The sequence below is a fragment of the Pimephales promelas genome, chromosome 25, assembly GCF_988280905.1.
Source record: "Pimephales promelas chromosome 25, fPimPro1.hap1.1, whole genome shotgun sequence".
Lineage (NCBI taxonomy): Eukaryota > Metazoa > Chordata > Actinopteri > Cypriniformes > Leuciscidae > Pimephales > Pimephales promelas.
The window spans coordinates 9,785,588-9,799,955 of NC_142793.1; positions in this window are offsets into that span (position 1 = coordinate 9,785,588).

The window sequence follows — 14,368 nt, forward strand, 5'->3', positions numbered from 1 at the left end:
GTACTAAAGTCAGTCTAGTTTAAATGTCCAAGTAAATGTTTTGTTTTAAGAAAGGTTACTGTTAGAACTTTTATTTTGATTTTTTTGTCATGACGTAATCTTGACGTCGTTTAACCCGTCCTCTGCCTTGTTTCTTCCTGTTTGTGGTTTTCGCATACCAAAAATTACATTTCTATATGTAAATTCAAAATTAGGATTCACATAACATTTGATAAAATCCCAAACATCACACCAAAATGTCACTGGAGAAAGCAGATAAAAAATAAATAAATAAAAAGTAGTTTCAGGTTTCTTTAAACAGAAAGAACAGAGGGTATATCATTAAGTCTTTTGAGAGGTAACTTAACTGGGTAAAACATGAATTAACTTAAAGGTCATTTCTCATAAAAATACAAAGCCTAAAGGCAGTGTTGAAAAAGCCTGTATATACTGTGGGTACGAAAAGTATTCAGACCCCCTTAAATGTTCCACTCTTTGTTATTTTGCAGCCATTTGCTAAAATCATTTAAGTTAATTTTCCCCTCATTATTGTACACTTAGCATCCCATATTGACAGAAAAACACAGAATTGTTGACATTTTTGCACATTTATTAAAAAATAAAAACTGAAATATAACATGGTCCTAAGTATTCAGACCCTTTACTGTGACACCCTTATATTTAACTCGGGTGCTGTCTATTTCTTCTGATCATCCTTGAGATGGTTCTACACCTTCATTTGAGTCCAGCTGTGTTTGATTATACTGATTGGACTTGATTAGGAAAGCCACACACACCTGTCTATATAAGACCTTACAGCTCACAGGGCATGTCAGAGCAAATGAGAATCATGAGGTCAAAGGAACTAGGCCTACCTGAAGAGCTCAGAGACAGAATTGTGGCAAGGCACAGATCTGGCCAAGGTTGCAAAAAAAAATGTCTGCTGCACTTAAGGTTCCTAAGAGCACAGTGGCCTACATAATCCTTAAATGGAAGACGTTTGGGACGATCAGAACCCTTCCTTGAGTTGACCGTCTGGCCAAACTGAGCTATCGGGGGAGAAGAGCCTTGGTGAGAGAGGTAAGAAGAACCCAAAGATCACTGTGGCTGAGCTCCAGAGATGCAGTCGGGAGATGGGAGAAAAGCTCGTATATGCACGAGGTGGGAAGTCATGTTAACGAGGTGAGGTGCGTTCAAGTCAGTTTCGTCGGAGTAAATTGGCGGTGTACATTCTTTTATTAAATTATAAGAAAATACAACAAGGTTTGTTAACTCTGCTAATAGAAAATGAAGAAGAATGTGCATCAGGTGTGTTTTTCTTTTTATGTTTTTATGTAAACTCTATCATTAGGTATAATTTGAATATTACAATGATATCATATTTTGTGTAGAGAGCTTGCTTTATAAATAAAAAAGTCAATGAGTAAACTTTGAAATTCAATTAAAATTTACCATCAGCTACAGACGTTGCATCCATTGATTCCCCCATGTTTCTCACTGACACGCCCCCAACTCGTTTAGATCGCGCTTAAAGAAAATCCAGAGCTCCCCACTGGTATTTACGACATTGTGGTGGCGTTCAAGTGCGTTTAACTCGTAATTACGATCTATCTGAGATGACCTGAACACAGCATAAGTCAACATCACTGCAGCAATCCACCAGTTGGGGCTTTATGGCAGAGTGCCCCGACGGAAGCCTCTCCTCAGTCAAAGTTTGCTAACAAAACACCTGAAGGACTCCAAGATGGTGATAAATAAGATCCTCTGGTCTGATGAGACCAAGATAGAACTTTTTGGCCTTAATTCTAAGCGGTATGTGTGGAGAAAACTAGGCGCTGCTTATCACCTGTCCGATACAGTCTCAACAGTGAAGCATGGTGGTGGCAGCATCATGCTGTGGAGGTGTTTTTCAGCTGCAGGGACAGCATGACTGGTTGCAATCGAGGGAAAGATGAATGAAAGATGATATCCTGGACGAAAACTTTTACAGAGTGCTCTGGACCTCAGACTGGGCCGAAGGTTCACCTTCCAACAAGACAATGTACACACAGCACCCCATATTGACAGAAAAACACAAAACTGTTGACATTTTTGCACATTTATTAAAAAAGAAAAACTGAAATATCACATGGTCCTAAGTATTCAGACCCTTTGCTCAGTATTTAGTAGAAGCACCCTTTTGATCTAATACAGCCATGAGTCTTTTTGGGAAAGATGCAACAAGTTTTTCACATCTAGATTTGGGTATCCTCTGCCGATCCTCTCCAGTTCTGTCAGGTTGAATGCTAAACGTTGGTGGACAGCCATTTTCAGGTCTCTCCAGAGATGCTCAATTGGATTTAAGTCAGGGCTCTGGCTGGGCCATTCAAGAACAGCCACGGAGTTATTTTGAAGCCACTCCTTCGTTATTTTAGCGGTGCAGTGCACGTCCACAACGGGCGGCCATCTTGTCACAGGCAGCTCGCTCGCTCACTCGTAACATTGTGTTTTAATGGTACATGTACTTTTTAAATAACTATAACTTGCTTAATTTTTATACGGATTTTCAAACGGGTTGGTTTGTTCTAAACGTCAATGTAGGTATCCCAGATAGCAAACTGACATTGAATCAACGTGGAAATATGACATCGAAACAACGTTGATCTGACATAGTTTTGCTCATCGAATTAACGTTGAACCAACGTCAGACGCGTCATTCTTTCAAAACTAACGGAAAATCAACTTGAAATCAACGCGTTGTTTCAACGTTATGAAAGCAAACCAATTTTCGATTTTCATTTAGCTTTGAAGAATGCCGCGTCTGACGTTGGTTCAACGTTAATTCGATGAGCAAAATCAACGTTGTTTCAATGTAATGAGAGACGTTGTTTCCACGTTGATTCAATGTCAGTTTGCTATCTGGGATGACACTGCATACTTATGAATAATAAGTGTACAAATTATTACACACGTTAAAAATGTTTGTAAGAAACCAAACCGTTTGTGAATCTGTCAAGATTTCAACGAGATAAGAGTATTTGTGTTTGTGCTGATCACTCATCTTACATAAGCTTGCCTGTAATAAGATGGCCGCCGGTGATGTCGATAGAGTTTCCCCCGTAATACAACTAGACTTTACTATGGATCTCTATGGAGCTGGGCAACAAACTCAAGCTCCTCCCACATTTCTCTTTAAAAAATCTTGTTTTTAGTTGCGTTCCATTCGATCGTAAGTGGACTGCGAAGTGGACTTCACAGGGTATTTTGCCATCTTAAGTGAGATTCCAATTCGAAGGGAACGAACATGTTCAGTTCGAAGGGCACTGCAAACGGCATAGGGAATAAGGGAACATTGATACATCACTTCACAGGAAGTCAGTGAAGTCCACTTCAACTGATATACTGTGTTCAGGGAGTAGGGAGCAGTGGACACTTGTGTAGGGACCCTGTCGAATGGAACGCACCTTTCTAATACGTGATCCGTGTTTTGTTTTTCTCTATTCTCTGTGCTTCCCCGTTCGTCGATACTTCAGCCAGAACTAGAATCAGTTCACCCCACAGTGCTAATTGCCTTTTACACGACTTGCTAGAACATCGTTTCCTTGGATCAGAGTAAGTGTCCGCCATAATTTATCTCCTTTAAAAGGTTAATATTTACATTGTCTCAACAGACATGACACCTAAAGACTTCTCCAACAAGTCAATGAACGAGGGTCAGTGGTGCAAAGCCATTTTCCGTCAAAAGAGGGAAACCTTTCCTCACGACAATGATCTGCAAACCTGAACCAACACTGACTCAAATTTCTATGAATGTTATAATAACTGTACACCCGTCAAAGCCTAACATTCTTCACCGTTACTTTACCCCAACCTGTCATTTCATATTTGCACTTTCTATTTATATTATTAGTGTGGGGGGGAAAATCATAGAATTGTCAGAGAAATCTGTAATTTCTGACGTGGTTAGTTCTTTCATTTGCCTTATGCCATTTTAATTTATCGAAAATCTCACAAAGATTATTTTCATCAGAGAAAACGTTACCTGGTCCTCAATATAATTGTTTACCTGTGTGAGATTAGAAAGAGCTCTTTTAGGGTTAGGGGCAGTTGGCTGAGGCTCTTGTAATTGAAGCATAGCGCAAGAGCTCCTTGTCAATGTGCCAATGTTTAGCAAAGGGTGGGCTCGGGTTAGAGGAGACATACTCGTGCAACTCGACTCCTCTCAACCTTCAAGCAAAGGTCTGTTCACACACTGTTTTCCAACGCTGCCATTTATAGATTGGACCATGCAGTTTGTTTGTGACTGAAACTGATGCCTGTTCTGTGGCGGGGTGAAATCTGAAATGATTATTTCTCATGAAATACATCTTAATTAGATTTAATATTTATCAGTAGATGTTCTACTGCAAATCACAGTGCTTATAACATTAGACTCACCGTTGGTTTGCTCTTTAAAAAGATCAGTCATGTGATTCACTAGGCCTAATGTAAGTGATGTCCACGGTTTTTCTTGTTTAATAAAATGAATGAGTAAATTACTTGAAATTAATGTTAAACTTAGTTCTGTAGCCTACCATTGCTACCATCACACAGTTCAACAAAGTTATAGGCCTATTAGTCAAGATTTATTTGCATGGAAAATCAAGGCAATCAGAATGGAAATTTGTTTTGCAAGATAAAATATGTGGACCAGAATACTAAAAATTGGGGTTAACTGTGGTGGAGATGCCAGAGTGCAGGCGGGAGAAAAGCTATGGAAACTTTCCCAGCTTGGGTTATATTAAATATCCAAAGGGAAATTGTAAATTGAAGATCCAGACAGGAAGATGGAAAAGTCTTTTCGCTTTTTTCTTTTTCTTTTTTTTTTTACTTTTGTCAAACAGCATTTTATATTTCCTTGAGGGACTGCCATGCCACTCATATTTTCCGTTATTGCATTGACTGGGATATTATGTTACATGAATGTACATGAAAAAGATCTGCAACTGTAAAACTCAAGGTGGTCCAAAACATTCCAGGAGACTTGCTCCATGAGAATAAGAGAGACGGATGCAAACTGTTCAGTCATTTTTTTTCAATAATTTAATATAGCACTCTCTCTTCGTGACTTTAATGTATCTCTGTTTAGTGGGGTTCAAAAATCTGTGAACACCTTAAAAATCATATGTATTCATTTTTTATTTATTACCATTTTGTACTATAAAAGTATGAAAATATAATTTATTTATTTATTGAAATATGAATAAATAAATAAATTAAAAAATAAAAAAAATTCTCTGCAGATCATAATTAAAGTGAAAAGGTATCATTACCTTAGAACTTTTATTTTGATTTAATTAGTCGTTTAACCGTCCTCATTCTGCCTCGTTTCTTCCATTGAAAGTTTCCATAGACATTTAATATAATAAATGTCTAATGATAAATAATAAAGTTAAGGTGTTATTATTATTAATTTATTAATATATTTAAGTACAAAAGAGAGAAATGAATGAATAAATGAATAATAGATACAAATTATATCACATTACAAGGGCTGTCAAACGATTAATCACGATTAATCGCATCCAAAATAAACGTTTGTGTTTACATAATATATGTGGGTGCACTGTGCATAATTATTTTTCTATATATATATATATATATATATATATATATATACTGTATAAAAAATACACACACATGTATATTTAAGAAAAAAAAATATTTATATATATTTATATATAAATACAGTATATACATGAAAATATTTCTTAAATATGTACAAGCATGTGTGTGTATTTATAATTAGACACAGTGCACCCGCATATATTATGTAAACACAAACTTTTATTTTGGATGCAATTAATCGCGATTAATCGTTTGACAGCCCTACACATTACACAACATTTTAATTGGTATCGAAAGAACAAATATTTGTATTTTATGTCCCCCATTGTGTTTATTTAATTAAGGAAGTAAACAAATAAAGAATAAAACAAAGTATTTTTTTCTGCTGAAATTGTCTTTTACAAAGATATACCAATCAAAATGTGGTGTCATTCACTAAATCATTTATTATATACAGTATATTATATCGTTTATTTTTCATGTTTCACTCCCACAGTCTGTGGAAAGCAGAGCCAGCCACCAATCATTCAAACTGTTATTTATAGCACTTCTCAACGGAGTCATATAGTTGATGTGTAAATTGAGACTCTTCCTTTGGACATGGCCCCAAAGCACGCTCAACTCTGACCCTGAGCCAAGGCCACTGTAAAGATGAACTTGGCAAAGTCACACACACATCCACAGACATGAGGAGGAAATGGAACTGGCAAGCCTTTGCTGCCATTCTGAGAAAAAAAAAATCTATATCCAAATCTGAACATTAATAACAATAAATAAAGCTGATGGGTGAAAGGAAAATGGGGGCAACCAGTAGTCAGCTGATAGGTGAAGCCGTCTAGTGGTTATGTGATTATTGGAGAAGAGTGAACAGCAAAGGTGAGGTTCCCACAGCCTTATCCAATGACCAGAGCCCTGCCAGCAGAATCCTGAGGTGCAAAAGGGCTGACTTACAGAATCTGAGCCAGTCGCAACTAATCTTCAAGGCATTTAGGCTATTGAGCGCTTCGACACATCGGTGCTTTACAATCAGAAGTTCTTTCTCTACGAGTTTTCTGGGAAAGCTAGGGATAGATAGACAGATGATAGACACTGGAGATTGTTGACAGATTTTTGGGATTTGTGTAGCATACATAATTCCAACACAGTCTCATGAAGATGCGTATCTATACCACGAGTGTCATTTCTCGTGGCATTTATACGCCAAAAGTGGTTTTTTTCGTGTATATGGTACGCACTAAAAAACCCTGGGTTAGGTTTACGGGGGAGGGGGGTGGGGAGTTCGTGCGTATTATACGCAAAAAAGTGCGTATCATATGTACGCGAAAATCGCGTGCCAAATACACGCAAAAACTGTTTTTGGCATATAAATGCCACGAGAAATGACATTCGTGCCATAGATACGAACTTTCATGAGATCGGGCTGCATAATTCCCATACTTTTTCGTTCCCTTTTGAAGTAACTCGACGTTGCATCTGACATTGCAAAGTGTTTCTCAAACTTTTTCTGCCATTCCCCACTTTGAAGGTAGGGAAGGGTTCATGCCTCACCTGTCCCCATGCAATCACCCCCAAAAAATGTTAGCTTTCAGTTAAAATGTATTTTATTAACATAATATTTTAAAAACAAAAAATAATAATGCAATTGTGTTTGTATTTTACCTCTGATAACATCAAATTCAGAAAGGGAGAAAATAAAAGTGTGGACTGGTTGTGCTTTGCTTTATTTTGTCACTTCGCAAACTGCATGCAAAAAGAACAAACAAGATTGAAAAACAATAATATTAATCTCAGGGTTTTTCTCGCTTTGGAGGTGGTAAAATCCTAATAATGTATGTACTGTATTTTAGGTATTTTTATGATTTTTAGGTATTTTTATTGTATTTTTCAAGGACTATCATATAAGCTACTGTGATTCAGTATTTTGTGTGTGGTGTGGACCTCTGCACCCCTAGGTGGGTCCGGGGGCATGCTCACCCGGAAGAAAAGTTTGTACGTTTTAAAGATGAATTCATAAATCTGGTGTACTTTGAAAGTTCTCTGTAAAAATGAAAATGCTATATCTTAGCAATACAATTGTGGCAACAGATTACAAGCAATATTATTAATTAAATTAAACAAATTAGAATGGAGTAATAATTAATCAAATTAATTCCTTAAAAGTTAACCAGTAATGAGTAAAAGTTAAACAGTCAAATGATAGTGAAAAAAAAAAAATTATTATGTTAAAACAGAACCAACACCATCAGATAACCTTTTCTATTTGTTCATCTGACTGTTATAACAAGTATATCAGCCAAACAAAACTTAAAGTGAATGATTTAAGGGTCAAGAGCCCAACTAAAACAAACATTGATCACCATAATAGTGACTTAAAATGATGGTTTTCTCAGTGATTCTGCTTGTTAACATCAGGTGTCTTTAATTTTGGCAATATAAAATAAAGAGTTCTTCATTCATCTTTAACGTCTATCTGTTATTCAGATATTTTTGTTGTAAATTGTACTCATTTTAAATGGTTAACATTTAAAGAATTAATTTGATTAATTATAACTCCGTTCTAATTTGTTAAATTTAATTAATAATATTGCTTGTAATCTGTTGTCACATTTTTATTGATTAGATATAGCGCATTCATTTTTACAGTGTGATTAATTGTTTAATGTCTGCAATGAGCCTGTTTTGTAGTAGGCTACACATATTTTCTGAGCCAGAGACGGAGAGCGCTCACCGCTTGACATCACAACTATTTAGTGTTTTCAACCATGTTGATTTTAGGTTTCAGACATTTAAATAAGTTACTAAAAAAGCAATACATTTAATGTTTGTCAAATACACACTTATGTCTATGGAAGGGGCAATAATAATTATTTCATTTATAATTAGACGAATGCGTATTATTCATATCAAATACACATCATGTAACTTTCAAGTTTACTCTATTCTTCTCCCAGTTCACCAGCCATTTCATGTATTTCGGGAGAAGTGGACCATTTGACATTTGTTAAATCCAACAGATTCGATTCTCTAAAATGTGGCATAAACTAACGCCCATTGCGTATAGCTCAACTAAGGTGTTTAAACAACAAAACACATCCACCTGCTCATATTTGACAATCGGAATATCAGATATTTCAAACGCATTCTCATCCTTTAGCATCATATGTTACAATATATGACAAAATGGCCAAATACTACGCACATGGCACCCGCTATCGTTAATATAACACGCGTTGTGATGGGTAGGTTTAGGTGTGGGGTAGGGTAGGGTATTCTCATATTACGCTAAAGGATTTATGACGCCTTGGGTTTGCGTGTTATATTAACGATAGTTATTTCCTGCTCTAGCCAACAAATTTGTGAAATAAAAGCAGATAATCAGTCATTCGGCGCTATTATGGCTGCGGTATGACAAGCAATGACGCGTCACCACGGAAACCATTAAGGGATACGATCTAAATATCGGGTGCCTTTAAAAACTTTTAAACTTATGTGTGAAAGGCTACATTTAAATGTGTCGTTGTTTTGTTTTGAGTTCATGCTCAATAAAATAAAGGAATTAATAGAGATGGACACAAAAATTACCACATTTTCTCCTGTTTGTCGCGCCCCACTCATCATGTTTCTATTCCCCACCAGTGGGGCGCGCCCCACACTTTGAGAAACGCTGTGTGATCGCCTCAGCGTGACTGTGTCTCAAACGTGTGCAACTGTCCCAGTCATGATTTGCGCAACATTACCCTGTGACCCTTCCACTGAGAACGCTCCACTCCAACCGGACCCTCTTTGATGAGAGCGACCAGATTTGTGCCCCCTGTGGTTTAGGTCCAATCATGGGGGTCGTAAATGGGGCTTGCGGAGGAGTCTGAGACGGGATCAGCCCTTTCTTGGCTCTCACCCGTGGGTTCCAGTGATTTCACTTGAGATACAGAAGCCTGCGATCATGGACATCGTGAGCATCGATTTAAAGGACTCGCCACCTCTTTCCCCTGCTCACGAGGAGCTGGTGGAGGTTATCATTTAGGCCATAGCTTAATTAAACAGCGATTGGCGGGCCGAGAACCAGGAAGCATATCGCAAGAGTGAACTGGACGAGTATATTTGCCTAGCAAAGCTCAATCATTGAGGCCTGCTCTTCTTTTCAGATCTACACAACGAGGTGTGGAGGTCTTAGAGCAAGCCATTAGTTTCTGCCCAGTATATTTGCGTCACTGAGATGTGTGTTTCTACGGGGGGTGCTATCAGATTTGGTTCGGGCACTCCCTGCCAGTCAGCCACTGCTGGGGCAAGATCCTCCAGGGCTGCTCAACTCGAGGTTTGAGGAGAGGGTATCATCTCTCTTGGCACATAAACTCCCTGGAGAAGATGGCTGTTTCTACCTTTGTAGTACTTCCTCCCAGATCTCAGGCTATAATATTCTTGTCCGTCCAGACAACCCATCGGTAGTCTCGTACATAAATCATCAGGGGGGTCCTGTGGTCAAATCCTCTTTGCAGACTGGCGCACCAGAGAGCAGATCACATCCCTGGGTACCTGAATCAGGGAGCACCATTTAATAACCTGTTTCACATGTGGCACTTTGAGGCCTGCAGTTCACGTGGGATTTCCAGCCTGGGTTTTAGCCGTGGTGCTAGAAGGGTTGTCCCTGGCACCTTTCGAGGCTCTGGACTCAGTATCTGACAAATTCCTTACACTAAAAATGGCATTTCTCTTGGTGTTTATGTTCCTTAAGAGGGTAGGAAATTTGCAGGCTCTGCCAGTTGCCTCCTCCTGCCTAGAGTTTGCCCAGGGTAGGGTCAAAGCCATCTTACACCCTAGCCATCTTACACTTTTGGTATGGGCCTTAAGTACCTACAATCTTGCATTACATGTTCTTGCAGGCCTGTCATCTTCATCATTTTGGGTTAGCGGACCAAGATAAGCTAAATCTGATTTGCCCAGTAATGGCTCTTGAGACTTACAGTACGTTCACTGGACTACACTGGTAGTAAGACTTGAAGATCGGGTACACCCAATTTTCCTTCTATCTGCTTGAGAGAGCCCACGATAACAGGAGTATGGCAGCTTCTAAAACTTTTTGTCAGAAGTCTCACTTCAGTAAGTATGTGATGCTGCGGGCTGGTCTTCTCCGCACACTTTTATAAGGTTTCATAGCATGGATCTGGACTACATACCAGGGTCACAAATGTTTTAGTCCCAAGCTGTGCTCCTAATGCTACGTTCACACCGGACGCGAATCGCGCGTCAAATTCGCGCCTGACACGTCTAGTTTGACGCTTGACCACTAGTGTTAATTCGCGTGTCAAGAGCGAAACTGGCGCGCGTAAAGTTTGAAGCGAAATTTACGCGCGTCAGAATCAAAATCCGTTGGCGGCCATTGTTTTTATGTCGACCGAGCATTCATCAAGAGAGTTACCGCTCTGTATTTACTCTGGAGAGCAGAACAGCGGCGTGGGGATCATCGTCGCCGTATATTTGTGTCCACCGGACCCTTCGGAGCCGAACCGTTTGGCGAGTTTCACCATTTGCTCGCTCCAGGAGCTGCGCTGGATGACGGCCGCTGTCAGCGGTACTTCCGCCTGTCACGCGCCCAGTTTGATGACCTGTTGTCCCGCATCTGAGCGAGGATCACCCTCGCCCTCATCCATCTAATCTAGCTGTCATTTTTGTTTTGATGAAAAATAGAGCCAGCCTTCAAAAGTTATTAACCTGTCCTGTGATTTTTTTTTTTTCTCTTTCTCACGTCCAGACACGAATTTATGCACATATGTTGATTGTCTTTACAACATAATACTATTTCTAGATATGGAATGAATAACATTCAATACAAAATGAACATGTCTCCTACTGTATATAGAAATAATGTTTTAAGTGATGAAACATTTGCTTTGTTGTGCATAATCCCACCATGCATTTAGTTATATTAACAAAATAATTTATTGAAGCATCCAGACACTTCACCACGTGAGCAAGCAGCTAGGCTCCTGATTGGTTAACGCGGCGCGAATTCACGCCAAAGTTCAGATTTTTCAACTCGGGCGGCAGACGCGAATTCGCGTCAAACGCGTGAATGCACGACGCTCAATTCGCGCCAACTTGACGCGCGAATGAGGCGTATTCGCGTCTTCCGCGCCGCGCTCCACGCCTCATTCGCACCGCAGAAATTTTTCACGCGCGTAAAGCGTCTTTGCATTGACTTAACATTGAAATCATTCGCGCCTGACGCCCTATTCGCTGCACATGCATATGTATTAATCATATTTGTTGTGTAAGCTTTTCAAATATTTATTTGAACTCATTTTAAATGAGTTGTATTCGCCACCTGCACGCTGGCACAATATATGGACTATGCTCGGTGGTCGAGTGGCTCACCATTCACTGTCGGTGAGATGGAAGAAGAGGACATTTAGCTGCAACCTCCTCACCCCACGACCACCATACAGTCATCATCAATCCTTGTTCCGGTGACCCCACCTGCCTGGGAACTCCTCCCTAGTCCTTTTCCACACCTCCTCATGCCAGCCATAGACCCAGAGACAGTGCCATGCCTGCCAAGGACTCAAAGCCAGAGCCCACCACAGACCCAGAGCCAAAGCCAGCCGGGTCTGACCAGGTGTGTAAGCCGGCCCCAATGTCCATGCAGGAGCTCAAACGTGAGCCATTGCCATCCCAGAGCCTAAACCTGCATTCTGAATATGATTGGACACTGAGCATGAGCTCACCACACACATGCTGTTGTGGGTCTCGTTCACCTACTACACGGGTCCTGCCTGGCTTCCAAGCTCCTTCACCCACTCCACTAGTTCCACCCAGCCCCAAGAGTCCTTTGACGCCACTGGTTCGGCCCAGCCACAAGCCTCCCACTGGGAGAAACATTGCTCTGACTTCATGCTCCTTGGCCCCGCCTTAGCTGGTTCCATCAAGTCCTCCTCCTCTGGCCTTGCTTCCTGGCTCTGCCTTGGGCTTTCCGTTTACCAGCATTGTCTAGGTGCGCAGATCCCCTGGCTCAACCTCGGGCCTTTGAGCCGATGACTCCACCTTGGCCTTTCAATCCTTCAGCTCCACCTTGGCCCGACGCTCCCTTGGCAACACCATGGTCTGTCATCCCTCAGGCTCTGCCGGGCTCCCTCGTCCCTCTGGCGTTGGATTGGTCAGGCATCACCCTGGTTACACCATGGACTTCCAGTGCCTGCAGCTCCACCTCTTTTCTTCACCCCTCCGGCTCCACCAGGCTCATCCTTTCCTTCCGGCTCTATCATTGTCCTCAATCCACCGGCTATGCCACGGTATGGTATGCCCTGTCTCCACATCAGTCCTGCGAGCCTGCAGTTCCACCATGCCCTCCAGCCCAGTGGTATCACACTGGGTCTTCCTCTACTTGGATCCACCTGGATCTCCACCTCTCTTGGCTTCACCTCAGTCAGTCGTGCTCCTGGCTCCTCTGTTCATTGGTTCCACCATGGGCATTCATCTTAATGGCTCTGCTTTTGGAGTCACTGTACATGAGGATTACAGGATTGCTGTCAAGGACACAGTACACTCTATCTTTGATATCCACACCAAGTAATTTACTGGTCAACCTCTTAGTCATCTCTGTGTATCTGTGTCTTCTCCTGGTGATCTTCTCTGTGCTCCTTCTCTTGTCTGCCCCCATTGTTATGGTAGCGCAGGGAAGAGGAGAGGATCTGCAGAAAAAAAAAAACAACAACAACCTTTTTTGGAAAGACAGCGACCGACACAAGACAACTGAAACACGGGTGTATATACACAGGACTACAAGAGGCGAACAAGACACAGGTGCAGGTAATAAAGACACAGGTGTCCTAGAACACATAAAAGACAAGGGAAATCGTGACACGTGTGCTCCCATCTCTGGCTGCAACAGATAAGATTAAAAGTTATATTCTGTTTGGTCATACCATGATATGCCATCTAGTCATGTGCCTTCTGTTAATCCTAAAATTGGCTCAACAAACTCAGCATTGTTCCTATTCACATCCCCGTGTCTGTGTGGATATCGTTACACTATTTTTGACTGAATTTATTAAACTATTAAAAATGGTTTTGAAAATTATAAATTAATAGAGATTGTAATAATTTGTGGCATACAGAAACTTTGCCAGTAAGTTTATGTTTTCTTTTGAGCATTGTGTTTTAATAATAATCATAAACGCAAGACATAAACAAGAAATACTTTATTTGAAATATGATTTCTTTTTTTAAATAGATTTTTTTATTTGCATTCATTTATTATTATTGTTGTGTATACATTCAAGAAGTAATGAAGACAATTGCATTAATTATTGCTCCTCGGGGCATTTTTACATCTTTAAAAAAAATGTTTACTGTTAAGAATGGTGTCAGTGTTATTATAAGAGCAAATTACTTAGCACCTTTTAAACTTCTAAAATACGTCTTTTTATAATTTGAGACATCTTTATTTGTCATTTGCCACATACTTAGAATGCACATAATACAATACACACAAATCATATAGGCTACATGATATACAAGTCAACACAAATGTACAATAAACATACGATGCACTGCATGGTGCTTAATGACGCAGATGGAGCGGTTCAATCTTTGAACAATAATGCATATTTTCCGCTTTCCTCTGGAGAAAATTAGACCAACAGTGTGGGAGTAATCGCCTACTTGGTGCACCTGCTGAAACATTGTGCGCAAGGTTAATGCGTGTTTCTTTCGCTTATGCATATGCGAGTAAATCACTCTGCACGCGCGTCTCCAAAATGCCCAGCGCGTGGACTCAGACTGAGAATGGGTGATTCATCACACACTGCGC